The sequence below is a fragment of the Bufo bufo genome, chromosome 4 (assembly GCF_905171765.1).
Source record: "Bufo bufo chromosome 4, aBufBuf1.1, whole genome shotgun sequence".
NCBI classification, from domain to species: Eukaryota; Metazoa; Chordata; class Amphibia; order Anura; family Bufonidae; genus Bufo; species Bufo bufo.
Window position 1 is genome coordinate 240633566 of NC_053392.1, and position 10681 is coordinate 240644246.

Genomic DNA, 10681 nt, shown 5'->3' on the forward strand with positions numbered 1-10681 from the left:
TGAAGCGCCGTCCAATGAGTTCTGGAGCATTTGGCTGAATATGAGCAGATAATATTGCCCGAAACACTTCAGAATTCATCCTGCTGCTTTGTCAGCAGACACATCATCAATAAATACAAGAGAACCATGCTTAGGATCATGAGCAGTTCCTTTCCTTCTCCATACTCTTCCCATCACTCTGGTACAAGTTGATCTTGGTCTCATCTGTCCATAGGATGTTGTTCCAGAACTGTGAAGGCTTTTTTAGATGTCGTTTGGCAAACTCTAATCTGGCCTTCCTGTTTTTGAGGCTCACCAATGGTTTACATCTTGTGCTGAACCCTCTGTATTTTTAATACTTGGTTGCAAATCCTTTGCAGTCAATTACAGCCTGAGATACCACATCCAAGGGAGGTCAATGGCTCCAATGTGAGCGAGTGGAAATGTGGGACAAGCAGGGCCGTCTTTGCCGCAGGGCAAAAGGGGCAGCTGCCCCGGGCCCAGTTGCTCCTGGGGGCCCAAGGGAGCTCCGTTTCCCGACTCCCATTCACTAGTGACTGCATCACTAGATTAAAACATTCGGGGCCCCTGATGTTTTGTCCCAGGCCCCGAATGTCCTGCCTGCCTGCTAGATACAACTGTATTGCCGTACACAGAACGGCAATACAATTGAATCTAATACACTGGGTGTAGAGGTGAAGGACCTGTGGTGACATCACAGGTCATGTGATCAGCAAAACAGGCTGTGATAGGATGACCTGGATGATGTCACCATCATGTGACCAGTGCAGGATTGGACCGGAGTGAAGAGGGGAAGGAGCCTAATGGTGATGTCTGTATATGAGGACTGGAGAGGTAAGTGAAGGGAGAGGCAGAGCAATGCTGGGAGTTGTAGTTATTTAACTAGGATGTATGTTAGGGCTGAAGGGAGGGATGTTATTGACATGGAACTGTGTGCTTGAGGTGGCTGGGGGAGGGAGTGATGTTATTTACATGGGACTGTATGTTGAAAGTGGATGGTGGGGGGGAATGATGTTTATGTACATGGGACTTAATGTTTAGGCTACGTTCACACTTGTGTTTGGGGATCACCTTGTGAGATCCGTTTCAAGGCTCTGACAAGCAGCCCCAAATGCATCAGTTTAACCCCAATGCATTCTGAATGGATGCGGATCCATTGAGTATACATTCGTTCGGCTCCGTACGGCCCCCCGTTCCGTTTTGGAGGCGGACCCCAAAATGCTGCAAGCAGCGTTTTTGTGTCCGCATGGCCTTGCGGAGCCAAACGGATCCGTCCTGACTTACAATGTAAGTAAATGGGGACGGATCCTTTTGCATTGACACAAAATGGTGCAATTGTAAACGGATCCGTCACCCATTGACTTTCAATGTAAGTCAGGACGGATCCGTATTGGGACTTAGAAATTCAAATCTAATACAAACGAATCGGTCCTGAACGGATGCATTCGTTTGTATTATCGGTGCGGATCTGTCCTGTACAGGACAGATCCGCACGAACGCAAGTGTGAAAGTAGCCTTAGGGGGTGATGCTTACATGGGATTGTGCGTTGGAGGCGGCTGGGGAGGAGGTGATGTTATTTACATGGGACTGTATGGTGGAGGGAGGATTATAACTGTAGGGGGCACTGCAGATCCAGGGGACATTATAGGCGGTCTTATTACTACTGGGGGCTCTATAGGAGGGTCTTATAGATCCGCCTTATTTCTACTAAGCGCACTATGGGGGCCTTATTACTACTGAGGGGTCTGTAGGGAGCTTTATTACCACTGGGGGAACAACAGGGGGCCTTATTTCTACTGGGGGGCTCTGTGAGGGTATTATTAATATGGGAGGGCTCTTCTAATAATGGGGGCATTGTTGAGGAGCATTATCACGGTTGGGGCAGTGTTACTAATGAGGACACTCTAGAAGGGAATTACTATTGGTGGGACTATGAGGAGCACTATTACTATGGGGGGCAGTAATGTTTCTTCAGGATAGTATTTGGGGGTATTGGGAGGGGGGGGGGGGCAGGGGCGTAACTAAAGGATCATGGGCTCCGGTGCAAGAGTTCAGCTTGGGCGCCCCTTCCCTCAGTGCTTTGTGTGTCTTCTTATGCGGCACAAGTGTCTTTGGGCCCCTTCATGCTCCTGGGCCCGGTAGCGGCTGCTACCTCTGCACCCCCTATAGCTACACCCCTGGGGGGGCACAGCAAGCAGCAGGATAACACTGTGGGGACTCCAGTTGGGGGATAATGATAGAATGTGAGGAAGCTAAGATGTCTGTGTGTCACACTCTGCAGAGACGAGGCGGCTGAGAGAAGTTGTCCAGACCGAGTGGAGAAGATGATGAGAGAGAAGATCTACAGAGAAGATGATGACAGAGAGGAGACGTCACCTGGAGGCCCTGGACGTGACAGGTAAGTGCTGCTGTATAGCAAGTACAGCAAAGTGGGGGGGGGGGGCGGGATCCAGGGGGCCCAAGTAAATTCTTGCCCAGGGTCCAATCAACATTAAAGACGGCCCTGGGGACAAGTTGTTAAAGTTGAAGCATCAAATGAAAGGAGGGGGCACGCGTCAATTAAAAACAAATTTTTGAAATTTAATTCCCTGTCACCTATGCAAAGCAAAGTTTTTTCATTGCCAGAAATGGGTTAATGTCACCCACCAATGGAACAGATGATTTTTTAAAATTTTGGGCCCTGTCACTTATGCAGAGCAGGGGTTTATTCACGGCAAAAATTGTAAAATGTCACCCAAGAATGTAACAGACGAATTAGTGAAATGTTTTTCCTTGTCCACTAGGTAGAGCAGGGGTATATCACAGCCAAAAATTGGTGAATGTCACCTGACAATGTAACAGAAAAATTTGTGAAATTTATTAACCTGTCTACTAGGTAGAGCAGGGGTATATCACAGACAAAAATTGGTGAATGTCACACAACTATGTAACGTAAAAATTGGTGAAATTTATTTACCTGTCCACTTGGTAGAGCAGGGGTATATCACAGCCAAAAATTGGTGAATGTCACCCAACAATGTAACAGAAAAATTATTGAAATTTATTAACCTGTCAATTAGGTAGAGCAGGGGTATATCACAGACAGAAATTGGTGAATGTCACCCGACAATGTAACAGAAAAAATTGTGAAATTTATTAACCTGTCTACTAGGTAGAGCAGGGGTATATCACAGACAGAAATTGGTGAATGTCACCCGACAATGTAACAGAAAAAATAGTGAAATTTATTAACCTGTCTACTAGGTAGAGCAGAGGTATATCACAGCCAAAAATTGGTGAATGTCACCCAACTATGTAAAATAAAAATTTGTGAAATTTATTAACCTGTCCACTAGGTAGAGCAGGGGTATATCACAGACAACAATTGGTGAATGTCACCCGACTATGTAACAGAAACATTTGTGTAATGTATTAACCTATCAACTAGGTAGAGCAGGGGTATATCACAGCCAAAAATTGGTGAAATTCACCTGAAAATGTAACAGACAATTTAGTGAAATTTGTTTACCTGTCTACTAGGTAGAGCAGGGGTATATCTCAGCCAAAAATGGGTGAATTTCCCCTGAAAATGTAACAGAAAAATTAGTGAAATTTGTTTACCTGTCTACTAGGTAGAGCAGGGGTATATCACAGCCAAAAATTTGTGAATTTCACCCAAAAATTTAATAGATAAATTAATGACATAAAATAAAATACGTACAAATTAAAAAAAATAATCTTGATGTATGAGGTAGAGGTCCATATGGAGTAGGAGGTTGAGGAGGCGGTGGACGTAGCGGTGTAGGTGGAAGCGTCGGTGGAAGAGGACAAGGTAGCCAACACCGGTTTTTGGTTTTAATTTTTTTTTTATTAGGGTACACCCCAAAAGAGTGGGAAATATCAAAAATACAACAATGAGCAATTGCGCTGTAGTACAACAATGGCTGGGTAAGGCCGGTATACATGTCTATTCTGTACAAGGTACGGACAAGTCCTGAGGGATCCATGCCTCGTTCGATTTAATGAACGTGAGCTTGTCCACATTGGCTGTGGACAGGCGGCTGCGCTTGTCTGTGATAACGCCCTCTGCTGTGCTAAACACACGTTCAGACAATACACTGGCTGCAGGGCAGGCCAGCACCTCCAAGGCGTAAAGGGCAAGCTCAGGCCATGTGCCCAATTTGGAGACCCAGAAGTTGAAGGGGAAAGACCCGTCATTCAGTACGTGTAGGCGTGTGCACATATACTGCTCCACCATGTTGGTGAAATGCTGCCTCCTGCTAAGACGTTCCATATCAGCTGGTGGTGCTGGTTGTTGTGGCGTGCTGACAAAGCTTTTCCACATTTCGGCCATGCTAACCCTGCCTTCTGAGGTGCTGGTGGTGCCCCAGCTGCGTTGGCGACCTCTTCCTCCTCCTGTGCCTTCGCCTTGTGCTTCCACTGTGCCCCCGCTGTCAGGTGGGAATGCCAACAGCAGCGCGTCTATCAGCGTGCACTTGTACTCGCGCATCTTACGATCACGCTCCAGTGACGGAATTAAGGACAGTACGTTGTCCTTGTAACGGGGATCCAGCAGCGTGGCCACCCAGTAATCAGCACAAGTTAGAATGTGGGCAACTCGGCGGTCGTTGCGGAGACACTGCAGCATGTAATCGCTCATGTGTGCCAGGCTGCCCAGAGGCAACAACAAGCTGTCCTCTGTGGGAGGTGTATCGGCTGTGTCCTCTGTATCCCCCCAGCCACGCACCAGTGATGGCCATGAGCTGGTTTGGGTGCCACCCTGCTGTGAACACAGTTCTTCCTCCTCCATCACCTCCTCATCCTCCACCTAGTCATCCTCCAGAACTGTGCTCTGGTTGGACAATTGTGTACCTGGCATTTGTGGGTGCAGGAACCCACCCTCAAAGCCACTTGTGAATGACTGGCCAGAAATCCTATGAAATGATCCCTCTTCCTCCTCCTCCTCCTCCATCAACGCCAGAAGCGTTTTTTCAAGGAGGCATAGAAGTGGGATAGTAACGCTGAGAACGGCGTTATTGCCACTGGCCATGTTAGTGGAGTACTCGAAACAGCACAACAAGGAACACAGGTCTCGCATGGAGGCCCAGTCATTGGTGGTGAAGTGGTGCTGTTCCGCAGAGCGACTCACCCGTGCATTCTGCAGCTGAAACTCCACTATCGCCTGCTGCTGCTCACACAGTCTGGCCAGCATGTGCAAGGTGGAGTTCCACCTTGTGGGCACGTCGCATATGAGGCGGTGAGCGGGAAGGCTGAAGTTACGCTGCAGCACTGACAGGCGAACAGCAGCAGGGTGAGAACGCCGGAAGCGCGAACAGACGGCCCGCACTTTATGCAGCAGCTCTGACATGTTGGGGTAATTTTTAAGGAACCTCTGCACCACCAAATTCAGCACATGCGCCAGGCAAGGGATGTGCGTCAAACCGGCTAGTCCCAGAGCTGCTACGAGATTTCGCCCATTATCGCACACCACCAGGCCGGGCTTGAGGCTCACTGGCACCAACCACTCATCGGTCTGTTGTTCCATGCCCGTCCACAGCTCCTGCACGGTGTGGGGTTTGTCCCCCAAACAGATAAGTTTTAAAACTGCCTGTCGTTTACCCCTGGCTGTGCTGAAGTTGGTGGTGAAGGTGTTATGCTGACCGGATGAGGAAGCGGAGTAGGAGGAGGAAGCAACAGAAGGCAAAGAGAAGCGCCCCGCAATCCTCGGTGGTGGAAGGACATGTGACAAACTGCTATCCGCCTCAGGCCCAGCCGCCACTGCATTTACCCAGTCTGCTGTTAGGGAGATATAACGTCCCTGACCGTGCTTACTGGTCCACGTATCCGTAGGTAGGTGCACCTTGCCACAGATGGCGTTGCGCAGTGCACACCTGATTTTGTCCCCCACTTGGTTGTGCAGGGAAGGGATGGCTCGCCTGAAAAGGTAGTGGCGGCTGAGCACGATGTACTGTGGGACAGGCACCACCATAAGGCTTTTAAAACTCTCATTCTCCACTAGACGGAATGACAGTGTGCTTCCTCTTCCGCTCCAGTGTTTGGGAGATGGAGAGCTGAACGAAGCGTGGGACATTGTGGTGATGCTTGGTGACCCAGGTGGTGGTGTTGCTGACAGATCCTCTGTTTGCGGGGTGGCAGGTGCCTCTGTCACTCCAGAGGGGGATGAAGAGGCCGAGACTGCAACAGAAGAGGAAGCAGGAGAAGGTGTCTACTCCACTGCAGCTCGTGCTTTGCACTTATATGCCTGGTCATGCAGGTTGTGCTCAGGTTGAGAATGTATATGCCTCGGTTCAGGTTCTGATTGCACAGCGTGCAAACCACTCATGTCTTGTCGTCAGCACATTGTCTGAAGAACTGCCACGCCAGGGAACTCCTTGGAGCTGGCTTTGGTGTGCTCGGTCCCTTGATGCGGTGGGCAGTAGCAGGCGTACTGTCTAGAGGACGGCCGCTCCGCTTTTGCACCCTGCTCCCTCTTCTGCTGTGCTGGTGGCTCTGTGCGACCACCGCCTCTTCCTCCGAACTACACAGGTCACTCGCATGACCTTGATTCCATGTGGGGTCGGGGACCTTCCACATCTTCCACCCAGTGTTTACCCCTGACCTCCTTGTCGGTCTGCACACTGCAAAAAGCCACAGCAGTTGACACCTGTGTTTCGTCATCATCCGAGACATGCTGCGATGGTCCTCCCATGTACTCATCTTGAAACATAAGTGGTTGGGCATCAGTGCACTCAATCTCTTCCACTTCTGGGGCAGGGCTAGGTGGATGGCCTGAGAAACCCTCCTAACCGAGTCATCAAAAAGCAGAAGAGACTGCTGCATGACTTGGGGCTCAGACTGCTTGGCTGATTTGCAAGGGGGTGAGGTGAAAGACTGATGGACATCGGCTGCAGGTGCCAACTGTGGTCTTTCAGCAGGAGACTGGGTGGGAGACAATGTGAAGGAACTGGAGGCAATGTCAGCCAGCCAATCTACTATCGCCTCTACTTGTTCTGGCAAATAACGCTGAAGGTTCTGTCGCCTACTCGAGTAAGGTGTTTCACTTGTGCGTGTAGCTGGCACAGATCAACCAGGTCCTCTCCCTGTAACAGGAGCTCCACCAGCAGCACCACGCCGGGGCCACGTCCCTTATTCGACGCTCTCCTCATTCTCTGCAAATTTAGGATCTTGCCCAATATGGGTGTTTTTTTAATAACAGAATAGAACAGCAGTATCTAACGTGCTATTCACACTGACAGATGCAGCAGAGGCTGCAAATTTAGTATTTAGCCCAAAATGGCTGGGTCACATGCTGCACTAGCCAATCACAGCCATGCCATTAGTAGGCACACAAGTTAAATGCTTGTTGATTGGCTGCTCTGCAGTCTTTGAAAAAGCGCCATCGCTGAAAAGTTTGGGTTCGGATCCGGGTTCCAAAAATCCTATATCCCAAACTATATACAAACAATCGTCGTGGAAATTACTTATTATTTAGGAGCATATATAAAAGTACAACAATATAGTGTTCAAAAAAAGAAAAACACACTGCACTGCACCGTGCGGTTTCTTATAGCTTCTGACCGGATACACACTTGCCACGGCTGTTCACGCAATACACTGGTGGTGCTCTGCTATTGAAAGTATTGAATTTAGTCATTAAAGTATTGAATTTAGTCATTAAAATAAGCTGATGAAGAAAAAGCGGCACTCACCATTTGTTGAATTGATAGTAGCTTTAATTCTGGGTAAAAAGTCTGTTTAGTGCGAAACGGCTGTTGCCTTGGATTGCTGTGCAGTGACCCACATCTAGCATGTTTTTACCCAAAATTAAAGCTACTATCAATACAACAAATGGTGAGTGACGCTTTTTCTTCATCAGCTTATTTTTATGACTATATAAAAGTACAGTTTTCTGTACACAGCACTCGCAAGGATATTCTTAATTCAGGGTAATCTGAATACAAGGTATCCTTTTAATTGTGTCGGCCATTTTCTTCAACTTCCAAACTTCCATCTTTTGGCATTCCTGCCTTTATCAACAACTTGCTACACCCTTCTATTTTCCCCTCATCTCTACCTTCTTTTTCCTGCTTTCTCCATCACTATTTGTCTAGCAGTATTCCTATTTTTTGAGAGACTTTCAACTATTTTCTTGCACAATCAATCCCATACTTCTCCTTTTCTCATCATACCTTTTACATTTCCTTCACTATTTTGTCACATCTAACCACACTCAGTTTCCCTTTAAACTCAAACTTCTTGCGCCACTTATCAATGTACTTTAGAAACACGTATACTTAACCTATACACTATAAAAATTAGGTCTTTAGATATCAAAGGACTGTATCAGGTAAATATTTCATAGTACCCTTTGTCTACAATTGACAAATTCCTCCATCCTTCTAAAGAAATGCCTAGCATTGACCTAAATTTACACTCTAGGCAGGATATTTATTTTTTCTTTATATTTCTGATGACAAGAAGACTCTCATATATAGTGAATGCCAATAGTCCTGTGAAGTGGGCATTGATCCACTTAAACTGAGAGAGGCAGGGCTCAGTTATTTTCCATAACCGGGATCCAATTTGTCCTCATAAATAATACTATGACCTAAATATCTTCCTCTCTGTCTTTCTATTTCCTAATAATCAAACAAAACAATGGCTGATCTTAGGGAGACCAGCTACAGAAGACACTGGGGAGCCTCATTTAAGAGTCTCGACACAGCAATCCAAATCCAAAGCTCCCTGGGAAACAGTGATATGCAAAATAACCGTGGAGCCCCAGTTATGGGTCTTCAACACAGTGAAAGCCAGATGTCCCTCAAAGGAAGGAAAACCGAGCAAAGGGGTGTCCCCATTACAGAGATCACCAAATCCACCATATTAAGTGGCGCCTATGTCAAGATCCCGCTCTTTTACAAGCTTTAAGGATGTGACGGGGAAGACCGAAGCCAGTTATCCATCCACAGGTGTTGCCCCTCATCAGTGTGGAGTAGGATTCTGGCTAACAGGGAGCAATGCCTTGGAGACTACTCACTGTGTTGAAGACCCACAACTGGGGCTCCACGGTTATCTTGCATATTTCCTAATAACGATAAATGAATTACCTCCTAACAAAACAAGGTAATCACAACCCAATTTCTCCAATAAATTAAGGGTTTATGGAAAACTTGGTCACTCACAGATCTGAGGTATATTTGACCTGAAGGTTTCTCAATCAAGGTAATAGAACAAATACCCTTTTCACAACATTCATTACACGATGGTAGACACTTTGACATGGGATGGGTGTTACTATTTGGGAAATGTGTCTGGATGTTTTTTTTTTACAGTTTTTTACCTATCGTTTTGTCCTCAGTCCAGACAATGACCTCAGACCACACCTAATTGAACTCCTTTATCCATTCCGGGTTTTATTTATTTTAGGCCTCATGCACATGACCGTTGTGTGCATCCGCGGCCGTTGTTCCGTTTTCCGTTTTTTTTCGCGGACCCATTGACTTTCAATGGGTCCGTGGAAAAATCGGAAAATGCACCGTTTGGCTTCGGCGTCCGTGATCCGTTTTTCCAGTCCGTGAAAAAAATATGACCTGTCCTATTTTTTTCACTGACAACGGTTCACGGACCCATTCAAGTCAATGGGTCCGTGAAAAATCACGGATGCACACAAGATAGTCATCCGTGTCCGTGATCCGTGTCCGTTTTTCCTATCATTTTCAATGCAAACTTGACTTAGTTTTTTTTTTCACTTTTCATGTCCGTGGATCCTCTAAAAATCAAGGAAGACCCACGGAAGAAAAAACGGTCATGGATCACGGAACAACGGAAATCCGTTTTGCGGACCGCAAAAAAAAACGGTCGTGTGCATGAGGCCTAACCCTCATACATTCACATGTATACATTCATATGTATACACAAAACATATATTTTATGGCCAGGTGGGATGACTCAAAGAATTGTGAGTAACAGTGCTCGCTGCACTAAAATTTCCCCAACACAGGATCAGCTGTGGGACCCCTGCTCTCCATCGCCATCATGTAGGGTTATAAGCGGACATCGTGAGCGTTCATTTTGACCAGCCCAACCACCAGATAGTCATCACTTACTTATATGATTCATTTCAGGCTGAAAACCAACCATACAGCGGCTTATATGACTATGAGAAACATTACTAAAGAAGCCTTATCTGTGACATTTAACATACTGCACGGTACATGTCCTGAGAGTGGGTGCCGTTCTAGGCACAGCAGTACAAGGCGCGTAGTCGTGCACCATGCTCATTTTTCCATTTCAAAGTAACCTGAAAAAGGCTTTTATGGGTCACATTATTTATAAAAATGGAGAATTTTTGGTAGGACACTTTGTCAGATACCAACCCAAAATCACTCAAAGTCAAGTATGGCACGTGCACACACATTTTGGCCTCTTACACGCGAACATTGTGCATCCATTCTGTGCATTGGGGACTGCAATTTGCGGTCCCCAATGCACGGGAAAAGTCCGAGCGATGGCCAGGACGGAACGAGACCCATTCAACCCATTAAGGGGCCTGGATGTATTTCTGGAGTGTAATAATATTACAGGCTATAGCTACTAGAGAGGGGTCGTTGATCCAGGGAGTTATTCTGATTGCCTGATTGGAGTCGGGAAGGAATTTTCTATTCCCCTAAAGTGGGGAAAATTGGCTTCTACCTCACAGCA